Raw genomic sequence first — 22330 nt, forward strand, 5'->3', positions numbered from 1 at the left:
CATGATCTACCATGTTGTAAGAAAGGTGAATCTCAGATGAGGTCTTGGCAAGTTCTACACAGAATACTATACCACACCCCCATACTTTGCACCAGCCTGCAGTCATTTTAACATGTGGCATCATCTCCACTGGTTTAGATATGGCAAATATTTATTTAAAGTCTGACTTTGCAGTAGCGACTCTGCCCAACATCTGGATCCCCAGATTGTAAAGTGACATGGGAAATCAAGCACAAATGTTTAATTGCCTTCAAGGAAGACAGCACTTTTGAACACCATCTCCAAGGAGACCAAAGACATTTGGTCTTCAGGAGGCTTATCACTTTGGAATATTCAACACAGATGACAGCTGTCAATCAACAGACAATAGTTGTGCTTCAGCTAAATGAAACATGATTTTTAGTACTGTTGCTACCCTGTTGTGAGCAATGCTTTATATTACTGTATCTGACAGCATAGTGCATATTTAATATTTTCATTAAAATCTTTTCAAAGTTTTACCATCATAACCTCCCATTGTATTCTCCAAGTGTCACCCCAATGTCTACCCCAAGACAGCATTTATTTCTTATGTAATGACATGTCATGTAATTCACAGGGCTATCATGTAACAGTGTTAATTATTAAAGGCAGTGTAGCACTTATTTCTCAATGCCAGAAACGCATATAATAGCAGAGGTTCACAACTTTTTCACTCAGCCCGCCCTCCACCATTTTGAAGGTTTAAAGCTTATTTCCTGCAATTCTACACATTTTGTCATTGGGTAGATATAACTTTTTACAGTTTTAAGCAAATTTCATTGAAATTCTATACATTTTGTCATATCTATTGTGTATTCATATGATATTTGCGTGACTCAAACATTACAACAAAATATATGGGCTAAAAAAACCTAGCTAAAAAACGTTAGCTGACATGGGCTAGTCGATCTGGACATTTCTGACAAGTTATAAATAGCTCTCTAAGGTATGCAATGGCTGACATGACAATTTCAAAATTTCATTCTACTATTACAACTCTTCAGAGTAATTTGAAAGCCGGTCTGAGTTCCTTAAAAAAAAAGCTGGGGGACTACCAACTCCAAACTGCACCACATTTTGGGAACCATTCCCAAATTACAAACTATTAAATCAATGGTTTTAATATTATAATGTTGTTCTAAAAGTTGGGTTTGAGATTTTCTCCAAATGAGCTCTAACTTCAGTACAGTAGGCTACAGGGAATATGTTCTTCCACCGTTTGAGTCATAGAAATTATAATCTTGCGTTCGGGGCTTTCCGGCAGTCTTCATAAAATAATTCAAGTTAGAAACCAACTACATACATATCTGTTAGGATCCATTACCTGCTACCTGGACTTGAAACTATTTTGATGGTTGTACAATGCTGGCCTTAATCCTCTATTAAAAAGATGTCTGCAACACATTATGTTTAATGGAAATTATGTAAATGGTGGGGTTCTACAGGATAAATAAAATATATAAAGTAATGAGTAACTCATAGTATAGTGCACTCATAGTATAGTGTACAATGACATACAAAAACAGTATGGCCTGTAATACAAATACACTGGCTTACATATGTACATACTGTATACTAATACACAATCCATGCACTACAATGATGATGAATGATTAGTGAAATAATAACAGGGTGCAGTTACAGGAAATAACAGCTACAATAGACACAACATAGTCGAGTAAAATGGCTGAGTGCACAACCACACTGGGGCCACGAGGCAAAGGCATGCACATTTGCATGTAGCAAGGTTGGAACAAGGGGAGAATGACTTCCCCTCTCTCATTGAAACCATGGAAGTTCAAGGTCAACCGCAGTACTGCAGGCATTGTTATCAAAAACAGGATCCCCCATTATAGTGAATGAAAAATTGCAATCTTTGTGGTCGATCTTCATGTAAAAAAAGTAAAGAATTGAAGACAATCATGGTACAGTGGGTTGTGAAAGTATTCACCCCCTTGGCTATTTTCCTATTTTGTTGCCTTACAACCTGGAATTAAAATGATTTTTTAAAATAATTTAATTGACACAACATACCTACCACTTTGAAGATGCTAAGTATTTTTTCTTCTGAAACAAACAAGAAATAAGACTCCAAAAAATGAAAACTTGAGCGTGCATAACTATTCACCCCCCAAAAAACATTGTAGAGCCACCTTTTGCAGCAATTACAGCTGCAAGTCTCTTGGGGTATGTCTCTATAAGCTTGGCACATCTAGCCACTGGGATTTTTGCCCATTCTTCAAGGCAAAACTGCTCCAGATCCTTCAAGTTGGATGGGATCTGCTGGTGTACAGCAATCTTTAAGTCATTCCACAGATTCTCAAATGGATTGAGGGCTGGGCTTTGACTAGGCCATTCCATGACATATAAATGTTTCCCCCTAAACCACTCAAGTGTTGCTTTAGCAGTATGTTTAGGGTCATCTTCCTGCTGGAAGGTGAACCTCCGTCCCAGTCTCAAATCTCTGGAAGACTGAAACAAGAAGACTGCGCCAGAAGTAGCATTTTCCTTGATGGCCAAAAACCTACATTTTAGTCTCATTTGACCAGAGTACTTTCTTCCATATGTTTGTGGGTCTCCCACATTCCTTTTGGCGAACACCAAACTTGTTTGCTTATTTTTTTCTTTAAGCAATGTTTTTCTCTGGCCATTCTTCCGTAAAGCCCAGCTCAGTGGAGTGTATGGCTTAAAGTGGTCCTATGGACAGATACTCCAGTGTCCGCTGTTGAGCTTTGAAGCACCTTCAGGGTTATCTTTGGTCTCTTTGTTGCCTCTCTGATTAATGCCCTCCTTGCCTGGTCTGTGAGTTTTGGATGGCAGCCCTCTCTTGGTGGGTTTGTTGTGGTGCCATATTCTTTACATTTTTATATATGTTCAAAGTTTTGGATATTTGTTTATAACCCAACCCTTATCTGTACTTCTCTACAACTTTGTCCCTGACCTGTTTGGAGAGCTCCTTGGTCTTCATGGTGCCCCTTGCTTAGTTGTGCTGCAGACTCTTGGGCCTTTCAGAACTGGTGTAATATACTGAGATCATGTGACAGATCATGTGGCACTTAGATTGCACACAGGTGGACTTTATTTAACTAATTATGTGACTTCTGAAGGTAATTGGTTGCACCAGATCTTATTTAGGGGCTTCATAGTAAAGGGGTTGAATACATATGCACGCAACACTTTTCCATTTAAAAATAATATGTATATATTATAATTATTTTTTTCATTACACTTTCATTACACTTTACCAGTTTGGACTATTTTCTGAAATCCAAATAAAAATCAACTTAAATTACAGGTTGTAATGCAACAAAATAGGAAAAACGCCAAGGGGGATGAATACTTTTGCAAGGCACTTTACCAATACTTGCTTCTAATAGACCAGATGTACGTTCTTGAACTGATTATTTTAAAATCGTACACAGAAGAAGTTATAAGAATAATTTAGTTGCTAAAGGCAGCCTGCAGTACCCCGGTCAGCCTTCAACTTGAGTTACTCAATGAGAGGGTGCAGCAATGAGCAAGCCTGCAACGTCACTTCCTGGAGTAGCTCAAATGGTTATGTCTCCAAGAGATGCCATCTTAACTGACTTCGTTTGGCTTAAATGCGCTATTGAGTCTCACATAGGAATGAATGGTGTCAAGACCTCAATGGCTTTGTCCATCCAGATATACAGTCATTGGTTGGAACCTGTTCAGAGAACAGAACTGAAAAATAACTAAATGTTTCAAGGAAAGGAAAGTGATCTCTAGTGTTGTGGAACATAACCATTATTTTAAAAGCATGGGAATTTGTTTTAATAACTTTATTTTACGTTCTGTGCATTTTTTTCAGTCCAACAGAAAATGCAGTCATGGATGGCATCTATGGCTGCAAAGCACTCACTCTGTCACTCATAAACGTGTCCTTCCAGTGTCTGCCTGACAGCTAGTTTTGTAGGCTAGTTAATGCTACTACAGTTATCAAGTTTCACATGGGATTTATTAACTACAAAAAGGTAAGACGTGTTTGAGGCACCCAGTAAGTGATATAAGGCTTTGTACAAACAGGATACATAATGTACCAAAAACCTGTGACCATGGGTATTGTTACACAAGGAGGCTACATTTATACAATACCGATCGGGTGACATAGACATTAAAAATTACTAAGAAAACACGATATTTTGAGATTCATTGTCAAGTTGTGTATTAATGCATGTCTTAACCATTTTCATATCTCGTACAGTTACATGCACACAATAATCCAACAATTGTGGATAGTTTGATCGTTTGATTAAAACATTTAAATGCTTTGCAAGAAAAACAATTGAACTAATAATCATGTTTATATGGACACATCTGAAATCAGTTTGTATTTGAAAACTACTTCTATAGACGCATACATTCCGTTGTGGCGAACCTACTTCACTCGTGCTAAAAAGAGTGAGGCTTGCTCGGCTGGTGCTTGCACATGCACAGATCAAATACACCACTAGAACACCGATGAAGCTGTTTACATGTCCTAATAATTCTACAGATTGCTCAGAAAACAAGGTGTTTTAATCGGCGTATGCTTACTTCGATTTTGACCTTACGCCAATTAAGATAAGCAGAGTAAGGTGTTTACATGACTGTTGCATAATCTGCCTACTGCCATAATCAGTTTAATAGTGAATTATTACTGTGCATGTAAATGTACTCTGCTTCAAGATCTATTAGGAAATCTCAGCAGATTGGTGGTGATCTCATCTGTCTCAGCACATTAGATCACATTATTACTGTAGGTTTGTGCTAAAACAATTTGGCATTCCTCCAAGGCCTAGGATTGCTCTCTGAAATGAGCTGTGTAGTGTTTTCTTACTCCCCACATCCTGTCCCCACAGGAAAGTAGTGTAGCAGCCGAGCGGAGCGGAGAGGCCTGACTCCTAGGCTGCTTGTACCAGTCCTGCCTGCAAAAGGACATGATTGGAGAGAAATTAATCTAATTAATGACTCATTCAAGGTCACATTCATCAGTTACACCCTCCAGGGTGAAATCTATATTTATAAACCTGAAGCAGATATACAGTATATGATTGCTCCTCAGTGGTCTGCTCACTGGTTGCAACTTATTTTGTGTCCACCTAAGCTGACTATCAAATTCACTCCCAGCAGACGATCAACACATGCAGGATGACTGTTATGTTTGTGGGTCTACCACCGGTCAAAAAGCTACAGACAAATAAAGCAGAACCAGATATTCTGAGTGTCTAATTAACAAAATGTTTTTAAAGTTTCAGAGCAAGTGCTTCCTATGAAACAGATTATGAATTATCAATCACAGTGAAGCTTTACTAATCTGATTGACAAATGAAATGTTGGACCCTTTGCATTTCAATCATACTTTTTATTGGACCTATGTAATCTGAAAGTTTCTAAATAGCCTAGTACCAAAGTTGACTGGGTAGTAGCGTGTAGACGATAAAAAGAGAAAACATGCAATGGCTTACATTTCTTGTTCCAAAAGGTCAAATTTGATTTGCACACGTTACTTGAATTTCCAGGCAAATCCATACATTTTTTATATATGTATATATATATATTTTTTTTTTTACTTTTTACCCCTTTTTCTCCCTAATTGGTATTTACAGTCTTGTCCCATTGCTGAAATGCCCATACGGACTCAGGAAAGGCGAACGTTGAGAGCCACGCGTCCTCCAAAACACGACCGTGCCAAGGCGCACTGCTTCCTGACACGCTGCTCGTTTAACCCAAAAGCCAGCTGCACCAATGTGTCGGAGAAAACACTGTACAGCTGGCGACCAAAGTCAGCGTGCATGCACCCGGGCCCGCCATAAGGAGTCGCTAGAGTGCAATTGAACAAGGACATCCCAGCCGGCCAAACCCTCCCCTAGCCCGGACGACACTGGGCCAATTGTGCGCCGCCTCATGAGTCTCCCGGTAGAGGCCGGCCCACAGCGCGGGATCAAACCCGGGTCTGTAGTGACGCGTCTAGCACTGACCGCTGTGCCACTCGGGTGGCAGGCAAATCCTTATTTTGACCTGAATTAAAATGTCAATGATTTTATATTGAAGTGTGGTGAAGTGAAGACAATGTAAATACAACACCAAAAACAATCCAACCATATGTGAATACATCCATGTATAGAAAAAGAGCTATCTTTGGTGTTACATTTTTGACATGCGAAAGCATAACCAAACTCCCATGATAGGGAGTTTTTAAAGTCAGATACAGTATAGCTATATTCACTCATCTTGCCTTGTTAATTTACATCATCCTGAAAGTTTCCCGAGCACCTGCAAAAGTAACTCAAGATCCCTTCTATCTGTACTTCTATGCCAATTAATGCTTTTCCTGACATACTTGAAATCCTCCGCATGTCAGTGTGGTTCAGGAGTGTACTCAAAGTAATCCCCCCAGAAAGACTATCTTGACACAATCAAAGCTGGCTTGTCTAAAGGAGAGCTAATCAAGGGGCACACAGTCAAGCACATTAGTCGTTAGCATCTATCTCTTGAATTTCAACTGGGGATACTCTCTGCTGCGCTCTGTCAAATCATTGTTAGTTTTATTGACATGAGAAAGTGATGTAGAGAAAGAGAGTGCTTGGTAAAGCATGCTAAAAAAATAACATTTTCCATACCTACTATTTACAATTAAATTCACAGTCGACATTTGGTAAATACAGAAGTTTTCACACCATTATAATGTGACTAACCTCCTGTTGAAGCAGTTTTTTGAGAGTCCAATTGGACAATAGAGTTGGCATGACGTAACAAATCTTTGATGGGCTGCGGATCCCTACACTACAGTTAACAACTGTCCTGCTGTGAGTACAAGAATCTAACTGAGGAGAAGCTCCAGGATAGATTGCCCAATGGGCAAAGTTTATGTGGGATTTGAGATGAAAATAAGAACTAAGCTTAAAGGGGATCCTAAAGGGGACGCATTACCAATACAGCAGCCCAGAGAAGCCTGTGCAGAGGAGGGAGGTGAGGGCAGGAAGGGGTTGAACTTGAAGAACGAATCCCAGGTTTATTGGATTTTCTGACCAGCTCAGTAGCAGGCAGGGGATGGATCAGCCCCTAAAGACCAGGCAGAAAGTGGTGAGGCATGTGAATGATAAAGATTAGCTATCGGCAAATAGATTTTTACCTCTGTCTCACATTGTTCCCAGATTCAAGATTTCCTCTGTTGACAGAAATCACTTGAACGGTGAAAACAAAAATAAAGTGTTACCCAGTTGTGTGTCAGAAAAGTAAATGAAGATAAAGATCTCTGTCCCAATGTTTGACTGAACACACAGGTTCAGACTCAGAATTCATTGGTATGAAATACTGGAATAGCTGCATCATTTTTTTAAGGGAAGACCAAAATCCAAGAGGAATTCATTCCCCTTGCATGCTTGCAATGGTCCAATAATCCTATTACATACTACCTCTATTTGAATTATTTTAAAGCTGGATCAAAACATGATAGGATGTGGTTGTATTGTGACTTCAGATGTTCTCCAGTGGATCTCCTTACGGTATCATAATGTGTAGAGAAACACTGTGGAAGACAGAACAGCAAAGGGTTAAGAGAGTAACGAAGAGAAGAGTCAGGGGCTGGCTCCAGTCTACTTACTTCTCATTCTTGATCTCTCACACCCTGGAGAGGACAGGGATATTTCCAGCCTCTTTCCCACACTTGTTTCAATACCCTAATTGTCCCGAAGGGAGGACAGACTCCAGTGTGAGATAATCTGCAAATCAATGAAGGAGGTTGTAAAACTCTTACTAAGCCATGTCACCCCAGCTGGAGGTAAATTCACTCTGGATACTTCTAATTAGGAGTGTCAAACGAGTGGAGGTGTTTAAAAAGGTAGGGTGACATTCTGTCACTTTGTGTCTGTAGGCTACCCTCAACATACAGTTGTAGTGCGTTACCAGGGAAAGTTGCACTGCAAGAAATGTATTTGGTTGATATTTACCTGCAGCTCTGGTCATCAGTCAGGTTCAGTCCCAGAACTGAAAATGGTACTACATTGTAAGATGATGTGGCAATCATAAAATGAATAATAATTTATACAGAGCCTTGAAAGAGTGAGCCACCGCCTAGCACTAGAGGAGAGTGCAGCTGTTTCTCACACTGGTTGGTTGTTGTCACAGTGCTCATAACAAAAATCCTGGAGTGTTTTTCACGACCAAAATAAAAAATGTCATGTCTTGTTGTTTATGTTTAAAATTGCTGAGTAATATAGATGATATATTTGAGAACCAGCCTCTATCTCCCGTACAAAGTTGATATAACATGAAAATATGGAAGATTTGAATTTTGCCTGAATTTATACAGATGTTTTTACTTTCCTGTCAAGTATAATGTTACAAGTGTTTAAAGCTTTTGATGGGAATGACTTTCAAAGTTAACTCTTTGACCTCATAAGCATTGTAGGTTTGCTCTTGCTATTAAAATAGTCTATATACATATATCTGTATGCAGACCTTACCGCCACAGTAATCCACGCTTTCCACAGTTTGTCTCCAAAGACCTCTCTGCCCTCAAGAAGACAAACAAAGGATCTTTATGAATCCCTTCAGGATTACCACCAACCAATAATTATTCCAACACTTAGATTAGCATTTAAAGCTAATCTAAACATATATATGGACAGGAGGCTGATGGATGACCAGTCCACCTCTTTGCATAGGATATAACATGTTTAATAAGGTCCTTTTGTCACAGTTGGAAATATTTGTTGATCTTATACATAAATTGAATTTAAAATGAACATTATTTAGTTAGCTTTATTTTACCAGGTAAGTTGAAGCAGAAGTTGAGAGCACATTCTCTTTTTTCAGCAATGACCCAGGGAAGAGTTGCAGAGGAGAGGTCAAGGGTTGAATGAGCCAACCTGAGACTGGGGTGTTCAGGTGGCCATGGTAGCATGGGCAGTCAGGTTAGGAATTTATACAGGACACTGGGGTTAGAAGCCATTGTCTTACGACAAGTGCTATGGGATCTTTGAATGACCATTGAGAGTCACAACATCTGTTAGGCTTCCTATTCGCAGCTTCCTAGTCTCCCCAAACACTGTCCTGACATTGGGGTCTCAGAGGGAGGCATGTCCCCTACTGGCCTTCCAACACGCCTTCCAGAGTCTTATAATGTCCCTTCCAGGTATAGAAAAGGCTCCACCTGCTTAGCTTCAAACAGAGGAAATCAGAGGGATGAAGGGTGGTGTAGAAGATTTGTACAGGCTGGAAAATAGTAATAGTCCTGATCACACAACAAATGTGTATTTAATGGCATTGTTGAGAAAAAATGTCATTAAAGGAAAATTTGACTTTTCCTTTATAGGGTGAATGTGTTGCCAAGCCTTGTGCCCAAATAGCCAAGTCAGTCGCATATTCACTGTCATGCAGTCAGGAAATGCATGCCCTAATCCCCCAATACAAATGAGGCTGATATTCTGCCATATCACGTCCAAGGCTTAGAAAGATTATTCTTGAACCACATCGAATGCTTAAATAGATTAAGAAAACCAATACCGCATCCTGTTAGGAAACTCCTGCATTAAAGTAAGAATTAAAAAGAGGCAGGGCTTTTGGATTCCCTTATTTGTATATTTTGTCCTATTTCTGTTCGTATTGCAAAAATGTATACCTTTATAAATGCATGAAATGGGTAGACCACAATGCTATCATGATTAATTAATAGTCTATCTGAGAAGAGGTCTGTAGGTAAAGGTTGTTTATACTGAGTGCAAGTCTCAAGCTTTCAGTTGACTCATGAGGTGACAGTGCAAATACAGAACACATTTTGTAGCTATATAAAGAGTTTTTTCATCCATTCCCCCAGAGAATGTTTCTGTCACATTTGTACCAAGAATATTTAATTCAATTTTGGATTCCGTTATCTGCTGAGTCCAAAAACAGATGACCTGCATCTGACCCCATGATATAAAAGTGGACTTGTGGAAGAATGGGTCATAGAAGGCCGGAGAACAGTAGTGTGTTTTGCAATGGCATTTCTCTGGCAGCCTCACACAGTTGCTTTCTATTGCTCTTTTAAGGTCACTGTGTGCTTGCTGGATCTATCCTTGGGCTCCTGATGGCATTTCTTTATACAACACCATGAATATTGAGGTTGTTTAAGCCGACCTGTCCCCTACAATATAAATGGTTTTCATGCTAAAGTATCAAAGGAAATTTATATCTCAATGTCTATCTGAGCAATTCCCCCATTTAATTGGACATCATTGCTATTGGTTTATCTTGACATTTCAGTATGAATCATCACCCTAGCTACTATATTTCAGTCCCTAATGCAAACCTGTCACTGGCTTTTATCCTCATAAACATTTTGATGTTAGAAAATAAAACATGGTCCCCTGAGGGAGCTGTAAGTGAGTGGGTAAACTGCCGGGGTGAAACCTGTTAAACCCAGAGACTGTTAATTGCAATTGGGTCAGTTAGTGCTACAGGTCTGATCTGATGTATAGAGACCTGTAATAGTTAGATCTACAGGCCTGCTGGGTCAGATAAATGTTGTATAACACAGCTGCCCACAGCCACTGAACTGAGATCTGTGTAGTTGGCCTTTGGAATCACCAATATCTTAACAAGCTGCCTCCTGTTTATTTCCAATAATAAAATATAAATCACAAGACACTCTGCCCCCTTCAAGTCATGCTTCTTTTTACCGTGCTTATTCACCATGTAATAATTAGGTATACTATGTAGAAATACTATATAATTAACTATCTCTACTTAACTGATTATCAAGACTCGGTTACTGACATGAGCACCTCATTTTAAATTATTTATAATTACTATTCACTAAGTCAAATGCCGGGTATGTGTAGATTTACTTGACAAATATAAAGTGATTCTGACGAAGTCAGAAATCTCTGGTGCAATTGCCATTTAAAGTGATAGTTCACTCTAAAATCAATGTTTGTCAGATGTTTTTAGACTTCAAAATTGTTCTTATGTCGAGATGATTCCATGTCCTGTGGTGTCTATTTTGTATAACCAGCTATTTGCCTCAATATCATTTAAATTGAAAAGATAGGCACACAAATAACTAGATTAGACATTTTCTCTCTGGCCTTTCTCCTTTTATCGAGCTAATACTTGAACAAGGTTGCATTTTTTTGCATCAGCATTATGTGAGTGCACGTTTGTGCTCAAATTATCGAGAGTAGTGCTAATTCAATCTACATTATAAGGTCAAGCCTTGAAATCAGTCTTTCATAACCAGCAACATACATTGTAGCCAAAACAATAAGTCAGTGAATATAATAAATCCATTCACATTAAGATAAGGGTCAAATCTGACGAAACAGAAATCCATAAGCGAAATGCTCTGTGGATGCCACTTTGCCCATTTCTAATGCGCTCTTTTAACATGAGCATAGTTGGCTGGAAAATGTTGGATTTTGCATAGAGTAAAACTTGAAGTGGTATTAGTGTAATTAGTTTTCAAAGACTGTTCATTTTATTGATGTATGAATCTTATTTCCTAGAGGCTTAGTTAATGACTCCTCCCTGCTTCAGGGGTAGGCCGTCATTGTAAATAAGAAATTGTTCTTAACTGACTTGCCTAGTTATACAAAGGTTAAATAAAAAATACAAAAATGTAACTTTATTAACCGTATTATTATACCCTTTACTTTAGCTACATAAAGTACATGGAGGTAGGAGACTGAACAGGAAGAAAAGTTTATGTGTGGGAAATGAAATATAACTGTATTGCATGCTTTAGTCACATTCTTGCAAAAAAATAAATGTTTTAGTTCTTAAAAACGTATGACACTTGAAAATAAGTCCGATTTCCTTTCAACTCCGGGCCTTTACCTTTCATACGGTTTTAAAAATTCAAAGTGTGGATCTCTTTGTAGTTGATTTCAAACTTATGTTCACAAGGGATGAAAGAGATGTACTTTTCCTGATGCCTTGTAAAGCATACATAAAGGTAACCTTGATGAGCTGTTCCTTTAAAGGCAAAGCCTGAGAAGTCTGAAGCTCATTTGAGAGATGTCAGATCTTCCTGTTGAGGTACTAGACAGTTGAAGTGATCCCATATTTATTCAGCAAGTCACTTTTGAATTCAGGTTAGGGGTTCAAGAGTCTCAATGATTCTCAGCAACACTATCCTGATGAAGACTTCACCAAATTAATAGACAAAAGATTGTGCCATATTTGTTGTCATTTGGAATCAAACTGGCAACATGGCCTAATTATAATCTTTGAAATGCAATAATAATAGTTTTGCGTAGGGTGATATTCATATTTGTGTAATATAGTCAACATTTAACCTTGAATAAGGACGGAATTAAAGTCACATTTTAACTTCATTATTATGTGTGAAGAAACAAAAAAAGTATTCTATGTATATATATATTTTTTATAATTGTGTGTCCACAATGGATTGTTCAAATCTACTGTCACTGGCAGGACTATGTACTAGCTCATAGTCAGCCAAGCACAAATCAACAACCCCGCAATGTTGAAAAGCAGAGTAAGGGACACACTGAATGTCTCCATGGCTCTCTAAAGATTTTTATCTCCGTTTCCATCTTGTATGGACAGATTATTCTCTCTTCTGCCAGGGTCTTTGCTGACCCTTTGTCAAGTCTACGCGCTGAGAAAAAAGGAAGTTAGCAAATCAATCCTAAAGACATTCATTTTCGACTGGCAGGTAGAGACCTGACACCCTGAATCCATCATCTGGGCAGAATCCTAATAAAGACTAATTCAAAGGCCTTCACTTTTGGGAGAGAGAGCTGAAGAAAGATCTTTAAACACGCCCCATGCCAGGTTACTGCCAATTAGTATCTTCAGCCACCAACCCTGTCTACATTTGGAAAATGTAAGGAATCGGGGTTTCATTTGCATATAAATGTTGACAGGGACATATTTCATATTTTATGGGGCATGAAGCTCTGAGGATGAAGTAAAAAGTACACAATGACAGCAATATACCACCAAGTCTTTTATTTACCCACATGATGTGTTACCATTGAAATTACATTTCCTGCTGCTCACCATGATTATGGGTAAAATATATATCTGCCAAAGTAACCTCCTAAGATATCCTAAGATCATATACTGTATCATGGTGAGACACACTACCATGTCAGATATTAGATGAAGTACAATAGGCACAGCCCCAAAATAAAAAGAATACGTGAATTTCACCTCCCATGTTACATCAATGTCCACTCAACGCTATTAACCCCAGGGTGACTTTGACATTGTCACTTTTGCAGAAAGAAATACTTATTAATTTATTTAATTATTAATATGGCATAGAATTTACATGTACAATTTGTATCATTCTCTGAAACAGGTTTCCAGCATGAAATATTAAAGCTATTGCATGAATATAAATTGCTGTATGATTTCCCATATGTAGTATATCTATACATTACATACTGTATACACAAGTTATACAGTATGTAATGGTCTAAGGCAGTGCAAGAGGTGTCATTACAGTCCCTGGTTCGAATCCAGGCTGAATCACATCTGGCTGTGATTGGGAGTCCCAAGGTGCAGAGCACAATTGGCCCAGCATCGTCCAGGGTGGACCGGGTAGGCTGTCATTGTAAATTAGAATATGATCATTAACTGACTTGCCTAGTTAAATAAAGGTTAAATACAAAAACAAAAAAAACTTTGCAAAAATAAATAGATTTCAGATAGGAAATAGGGAATCCTACTCACTATGAATTGGAGCATGGTCATCTTTCATTGAGAGTTCCCTTAAAAATATCATGGACAGAATGATGGCTGCAAAATATGGCTTAAAAGAAAGTATGCTTTAAAGAAAGTGCCCATAACAGCATTAAAGGGTATCTGCTGTGACTGATTGTCCCTTGGTAGAGGACCATTGTCAGTGGAGAAAATATGGACCTTCATAGTACCAAGTTTCTCCCCAAATAAGCACTGTGCATTGTACCATGATCTATTGCTGTGAGACCTCAATGGCCACCGTTTATCATGGCTGAAGCATTGCTGTTGATATTTACAACAGGCCATCCTTTTATTACCAGACCGTGTCAATCATTTCTTCTCAAGTGTGGTTGGTTTGGGCTGCTTCCAATCTGTACATAGAAGCCTAGAAGGCGTCAAATAATTCCCATCCCTGGATGGACATAAATAGTTAAATGAATTCCATTGTATCATTTTGGAGGTCTACCATGACAAATATTGACCCAGAGAAGACATACAGCTCCCATGAGGCAGAGAAAGTGTTACTTTGGGTAATACCCGTGAGCCTGAAATGACACTGCCTTCATATTGTTAAAGCTAGAGTACTTAATTGAAACAGTAACAAAGCAGTCACCCCACCTCTGTTTTGGTAAAACGTTGTGGGATGGGCCTGGAGAAATGTAACCACTCTCAAATTTATAGATAGAAATATGGATGCAAGGATTGGCCATCCATCATATCCAAATTATAGTGTTAACCATGTTTTGAGGCTTTACAGTGTTTGTTTACATTTACACTATGTACGAACATTGGAGTAAAACAAGCATATAATTTGGGTTCTGATGAGATATGACAGTTGAACTAAGCTCTATTCTAAGCTCTATATTCTTCTTGTACACTGAGTGGACAAAACATTAGGAACCCTTTCCTAATATTGAGTTGCACCCTCTTTTGCCCACAGAACAGCCTCAATTCGTCAGGGCATGGACTCTACAAGGTGTCAAAAGCTTTCCACAGGGACACTGGCCCATGTTAACTCCAATGCTTCCCACAGTTGTGTCAATTTGGCTGGATGTCCCTTGGGTGGTGGACCATTCATGATACACAGGGGATACTGTTAAGAGTGAAAAACCCAGCAGCGTTGCAGTTCTTGACACACTCAAACCGGTGCACCTGGCACCTACTACCATACACTGTTCAATGGCACTTAAATATTTTGTCTTGCCCATTCACCCTATGAATGGCACACACATACAATCCACATCCACAGTCTCAATTGTCTCAAGCCATAAAAGTCCTTCTTTAACCTGTCTCCTCCCCTTCATCTACACTGATTGATGTGGATTTAACAAGTGACATCAATGAGGGATCCTAGTTTTCACCTGGATTCACCTGGTCAGTCTATGTAAAAAATGGATGTAGCAACTAAGGAGTCTAGCTTTAAGGCCTTGTATTTCCCGCGTGCAGTAGTTACAGCTCACTAATGGTTCTGGAGTAGTTGAACTGGGATAATGTTCTCAAAAATGTTCAGTTTGACTGCACTTCAGGCCAGACCAGCCTGCATGCTAAAGATATACTAGTGGGGTGATCTAATAGAATAAGCCACAGTAATTCCTCTCCACGGCAATTTGAACTTTGCAATAATCTGAAGGAAAAAGGGTAAACATATACAGTGCATTCTGAAAGTATTCAGGCCCCTTTTTCCACATTTTGTTACGTTACAGCCTAATTCTTAAATTGATTAAATAGTTTTTTATCTCATCAGTCTACACACAATACCCCATAATGACAAAGCAAAAACAGGTTTTTAGAAATTGTACACAATTCTAAACTATAAAAACTATTTTACTCAGTACTTTGTTGAAGCACCTTGGCACACCTATATTTTGGGAGTCTCTTCCATTCTTCTCTGTAGATCGAAGAAAACCAGTGTAGACCTTACCATGAAATGCTTACAAGCCCTTAACCAACAACACAGTTTTTTTTAAATGGTTTAAGAAAATATTAACTAAATAAAGTAAACAAAAACAGTAACATAATAAAATAACAATAACAAGATAAAATCTTGTTTCTCATGGTCTGAGTGTCCTTTAGGTGCCTTTTGGCAAACTCCAAGTGGGCTGTCGTGTGCCTTTTACTGAGGAGTGGCTTCCATCTGGCCACTTTACCATAAAGGCTTGATTGGTGGAGTGCTGTAGAGATGGTTGTCCTTCTGAAAGGTTCTCCCATCTCCACAGAGGAACTCTGGAGCTCTGTCACAGTCACCTCCTTGACCAAGGCCCTTCTCTTCCGATTGCTCAGTTTGGCCGGGCGGCAAGCTCTAGGAAGTCTTGGTCGTTTCAAACTTCTTCCATTTAAGAATGATGGTGGCCACTGTGTCCCAGAGCTCTACGGACAAGTCCTTCAACCTCAGGGATACATTTCAAGTCTCATAGGAAATGGTCTGAATACTTATGTAAATAACTTATTTCAGTTTTGTTTAAAAAATCTCAGGGCTTGGTTTTTGCTCTGACATGCACAGTCAACTTTGCACTGTCAACTTTGGGATGTTATATAAACTGGTGTGTGCTTTTCCCAATCATGTCCAATCATTTGAATTTATCCAATTGTAGAAACATCTCAAGTATGATCAATGGAAACAGGATGCACCTGAGCTAAATTTCAAGCCTCATAGCAAAGGGTCTGAATATAAGTAAGGTATTTCAGTTTTGTATTTTTAATACATTTGCAAAAATGTCTAAAAACCTATTTCACTTTGTCATTATGGGGTATTGTGTGTAGATTGATGATGATTTTATGTATTTAATCAATTTTAGAATAAGGCTGTAACGTAACAAAATGTGGAAAAAGTCAAGGGGTCTGAATACTTTCTGAGTGCATTGTAGATTTCCACTGCTCAAAAGTAATGAATCTCAGATGTTTATTACAACACAGAGGGCAGATAAATGGCAGGTTCAGGGCAGGCAGAGGTTAGTAATCCAAGACAGCGTCAATAAGGGAGATCCCGAATAGACAGCCACACCCTCTGCCAGAGACGATAACGGGGAGCAGAGGTCCGGTGGCGGTCCGATTGTCGCCTATACCTGGAGGTGGTCTTGAGAATAGCGGATCGGGCTCTCTTCCAAGTACGGCGACAGTGACGGATGAACATCTGGGCGGAGGGTATGCTGAACTCTTCCTTTGCTCAGGGAAGAGCCGGGGCTGATATCCCATGGAACACTTGAAAGGCGAGATTCCAGCCGCCGAGCAGGGAAGGGTGTTCTGGGCGTACTCCACCCACACAAGTTGCTGGCTCCAGGTGGTGGGGTTGGCGGAGACAAGGCAACGAAGAGCCTTCTCCAGGTCCTGATTGGCTTGCTCCGACTGGCCGTTGGACTGAGGGTGAAAACTGAAGGACAGGCAGAATGCCTTCCAGAACCTGCACGAGAACTGAGGACTGCGATCGGGGAGCATGTCCACCGAAAGTCCATGGATCCGGAAGACGTGCTGCACCATGAGCTGGGACATCTCCTTGGCTGAGAGTAACTTGGGATGGGGAATGAAATGGGCGGCTTTGGAAAACCTATCTTTCACGGTAAGGATAGTGGTGTTGCCATCTGATGGAGGGAGACCAGTGACGAAGTCCAGGGATATATATGACCAGGGGCAGTGAGGAACAGGGAGTGGTTGAAGGACGCCAGCCAGAGCTTGCCGCAGGGTCTTATTCTGAGCACACACAGTGCAGGCCAGGCGGCAACAACCAAGGAGACGTCAGGAACCATGGCAGGCCACCAAAAACATTGTCGTACAAAGGCAAGGGTCCAATGGGAGCCAGGATGTCAGGCAAGTCTGAAAGTATTAAGCCATTCCAGGACCGGGGAATGGGCAGAGTCCGGGACAAACATCCGGTTAGCCGGGCGCCCCCAGGGAATGCTGCGCCTCACGGACCTGGTTCTCTATACCCCAGACGAGTGCAGCCGCTAGACAAGAGGTAGGGAGGATGGTCTCGGGGTCCGATGGTGTAGCAGCGGTGCTATAGAGGTGTGAGAGTCCATCAGGCTTCACATTCTTGGTCGGAGATGGTAAAGTTGAACCGAGTGAATAGCAGGGCCCATCGAGCTTGCATAGAGTTGAGGCGTTTGGTGATGCAGAGATATTCCAGGTTCTTGTGATCAGTCCACACTATGAAAGGATGTTCTGCTCCCTCTAACCAGTGCCTCCACTCCTTCAACGCCATCATCACCGTGAGTAGTTCTCGATTTCCCACGTCATAATTCCTCCCAGTGGTGTTAAGATGATGGGAAAGGAAAGCGCAGGGATACATCTTTTGGTGGTGAGGAGAACGCTGGGACAGGACAGCCCCCACTCCGACGTCTGAGGCATCAACCACCACCACGAATTGATGGGATGGATCCGGATGGATTATGATGGGAGCTGTAGTGAACCGATGCTTGAGGTACGAGAACGCCCAGTCAGCAGCTGGAGACCACGTGAACGGGACCTTGGGAGAGGTGAGTGCTGAAAGAGGGGAAGCCAGGATGCTACAACCCCAGATGAAATGGCGGTAGAAGTTATCAAACCCCAGGAAGCATTGCAGCTGCACTCTGGATGTGGGTTGAGGCCAATCCACCACCGCTCTCACCTTGCCAGGATCTATCTGCATATTTACTGCAGCAATGATGTCTCCTAGGAAGGAGATGGTGGAGCGATGGAATTCGCATCAGCTTTAACCAAAATCTGGTTCTCCAGGAGACGCTGGAGGACCTGTCGGACGTGGAGGACATGTACTTGAGGTAAGCGGGAAAAGACGAGGATATCATCGCGGTAGAAGAACACGAACCGGTTCAACATGTCACGGAGAACATCGTTAACCAGGGCCTGGAACACTGCAGGAGCATTGGTCAGTCCGAATGGCATCACCAGGTATTTGTAGTGCCCGCTAGCCATGTTAAAGGTTGTCTTCCACTCGTCTCCATCCCGTGTCCGCACCAGATGCTAGGCGTTCCGAAGGTCCAACTTTGAGAAGATAGTAGCCCCCTGGAGAGGCTCAAAAGCCGAGGCGATGAGTGGTAGCTTTCTTCCGCTCGTCTTCTTCCCATATCCACACCAGATGGTAGGCGTTTCGAAGGTCCAACTTCGAGAAGATAGTAGCCTCCGGGAGAGGCTTGATAGTGAAGACAATGAGTGGTAGTGGGAAACGGTTCTTAACCGTGATGTCATTAAAGCCCCGGTAGTCGATACACAGGCGTAGGGTTTCACAGGTGACTGAAATATAACAAAACAGTTTGACATAGGAATACAGGATTTTCTGAGTGAAAACAAAATAATTATGTATGCGTTATGAAATTATGAAAAAGATTAATAACATTCCACCCATTAAGCCAAAGAGGACGATTTTTGTCATTGACAGCAGGAAATGGCTACATGATTTGTCAATTAAATAGATCAAGTTGAGTAAACGTTAGTTGATACTGAACATTTTAAGTCAGACGGGCAACTCGTCTTTTTGAGTTTAAACGTTGAGATTGTTTTAGTGAAACAACATTCTTGTATTGTTCTATAAGAAAATGTAGTAATTTCATCCCTAAGCATTTTCAATTTAAATATTATTTCAATCACTTTGGCTGAAACAAGCCATCACAAATCACTCTTGTACAGTATTATTGGAGGCCTGTTGCTAAGAAACAAAATTTGCAGCAGTGCATGCCAGAATACTTACTGCTGTCAAATCCAATGTGGCATACACTAGACTGACAGAGAGAAACCAGCCCACATACAGATCTTGATTTATATGACAATGATTATTATGGACGTCACATTGAAAACAAAAATATGAATGGTGTGTCCAAGTAGATTAAATAAAATACAAATGAGAAAAAAACTATATTTATATTTATTTTAACATTTAAAGAATAGCACCACTGAACAATTTCAAGCTCTAGTCTAGACATTTCTGTTCGAACCAAGACAGCTAGACAATGATGTGGGTTTGATCTGCCAATGACCATTCACAAAGAGAATCGGAAAACTAAAATCAAAAGTGACATTTTGATAAAACAATATCATACTCCTTCTATTAGGCTACATTAGAACAACATTATAGAGTCTGAAAATAAAATTCCATATAAAACGTTTTCACACTATTATCAAATTGGAATCCATTTCATGGAATGTGCATGATATTAAAGTGGGACTACAAAAGAATGACTATACCTCCCTAGTGTTTTTGGGACATGAGCAGATCAACCTCTTTAATTAAGAGAGGAGGACAGTTGCACACTCACCCAACACCTACTCTGAGATAAACCACTTCAGAGGCCATAAATAAACATTTTGAATCCTGTACTTCAAAATACTGATAATTACAAGCAAACAGTGCAAATACTGTTTCAAAGTCACCAGTGACCACTTACTGTAGGTCTGGATCGATCTGTGGCCATTGACCAGGCAGGTCTCTTCAGTTTTCATCTAAATGAATTCTGCAATGGATTTATCTGTTCCGTCCCCTATGTCCTCACCCATGTTACATGATGACGTCAACCAGCCAGTCATTTTGGTATTTCCACAAGATCTAGGCTACTATAATGTATTTCCACAATAAATTGGAAGTTAGGAATAGGAAAGATTTTAATATTGAATATTCTACATTAGGTATTTAGAAACCTCAATATGTTGACTTAGGTTTGAATTATTCTGTCATCGTAGTAGAGATAAAAGTTACAAAAATAACAGTTCACCTGAAAAAACATGATTCATAAGATACTTAGAAATGACTGGTTTGTATATCTACATAAAACTACAAATCAAAAATAATTATTTTTCTACCGTATTTTGATATACATTTCATTTCTCTTTGTAGAATAAATCTGAGGAAATGAACAGTGAGTTATGATACATTCTTCCTCCCACCTCAAAAATACATTGTGAGATTGGATTTCCAGCTCATTTAACAGGCAGAAAAAGTGGGAATGCCATACTGGCTCTTGGACTGGGAGTAATTTAGATTGTAATGAGTAATCTAGGCCATGTCCTGCCCCGGGAAGTGGAATCACTGTGTGACTGAATACAGAGGTTAATTCAAGCACCTCTACAGGTGTTGGAGAAAATCAGAGCTCCGCTGCTGCTCTTTAATACAGTAGTCCTTTCCTCAGACCAGAACACATCTGCTGTGAGATTGGATGCAGGGCTCTCTCTTTTAAATAAAGTGACAGGTGACCCAGTTGTTCGCCGTGTCCCTGTGCCCATCTAAAAAATGGAGGTCCAGCAGAGCATGTCTGACTTTTTAACAGCGTACGAGAGGTGAAACATTGACAGCTCTCATAAAGCCAGATCGATTTCCAATCAGCAGCGGTGGCCAGATGTGCCTGCACACATGGGGAACAGGGGGAGGACTTATTGAAGTATTTTGGGAGCTGGTCAACAGGTGTACTGTTAGACTTGCTGTGCTAGATAAAAGATAGCATGGCTGTACCACGGGATGTATGTGGTATTTCAATTCGAGGAAGAAGTGAATCACAAGATGCATGAGGGTTTGGAAGAACGGCGCATGGGTGGGTGGGAAAGCAGATGGAGATGATGAAAAAGTACTTGGCGTTGGCTAAACAATACAATAGAAAGGCAGCAGCAGGCAGTTCTGACAGCAGAACTAACAGTTACACTAAGGCATAGTGGCAAGGCTCTGGGAAACACGCCAGCAGCAGAGAAGGCCACGGGATATTAGGACTGGATGTCAAGTGTTAAAAGAGTAGGAGGAATGGTAAACTGAATTAATTACAGGCTTCAAAGAGACTCTCTATTTCATTGTACTGTATGTCGCTCAGATGACTGGGTGTCATGTTGATGTCGTCTGTTATGCAACTATATGAATTATATGATCGGCAAAGTGATATACATGGAAACAACATACTGTTTAAAAAAACACATTTAACAACAAGTCAGAATTTCGGGTTGCAAAATTTCGGGAACCTTTAATAAATTCCCTGTTTTTTTTCTTCGTAATCCCGGTTGGAATCAGGAGGGTATAAATCGGAAATCCGTAATCCTCCAACCAGGATTTCTGGAAAACCAGGCAATATTCATATTGAACGTTCCCAGAATTGTTCAACCCTTGTTAGCATTGCACATCCCCATACATCCTACTGTTCTTTCCACAACTAGCAACTTGCATAGTGTACGCCTACACAGAGCTGGGCACAATGGTTCCCTTTTCCCTACAAGGAATAACCAGCCTGTCGCTTTGGGGCATTGTGATAGGGTCATGTGTGAATGTAAATCTGTAAATCTGTCAACCACTACCCAGGGCTTTGGCATCTATCATGCATCAAAACGATATGCTGAAGTGATATTAGACTGGGAGGTCATACCGATTGTGTGGACAGAAAAAAGCTCTTCTTAGAGCAACCTAATGAGGTGTATAAATACAAATATAAACAATATTAATCAAAACTGGGTGGGAATGGTAATCATTTCCATCCTGTTGTTCAGTTAGTGATTGGTGAGGTGATTTGGTCCAAGTAGGTCACTTTAGTCCTGAAAAGTTTCTGCAGAAAACACTGGAAGATAATTCATGAAACACCTATCATTAGCATTGCTAATTGGGTTGTAAAACAGAATAAAGTCATCTTGCCATATGTAGAACATTGCTCTCTCACCA

Source organism: Oncorhynchus gorbuscha, linkage group LG16, assembly GCF_021184085.1.
Source record: "Oncorhynchus gorbuscha isolate QuinsamMale2020 ecotype Even-year linkage group LG16, OgorEven_v1.0, whole genome shotgun sequence".
In the NCBI taxonomy this organism is placed as follows: domain Eukaryota; kingdom Metazoa; phylum Chordata; class Actinopteri; order Salmoniformes; family Salmonidae; genus Oncorhynchus; species Oncorhynchus gorbuscha.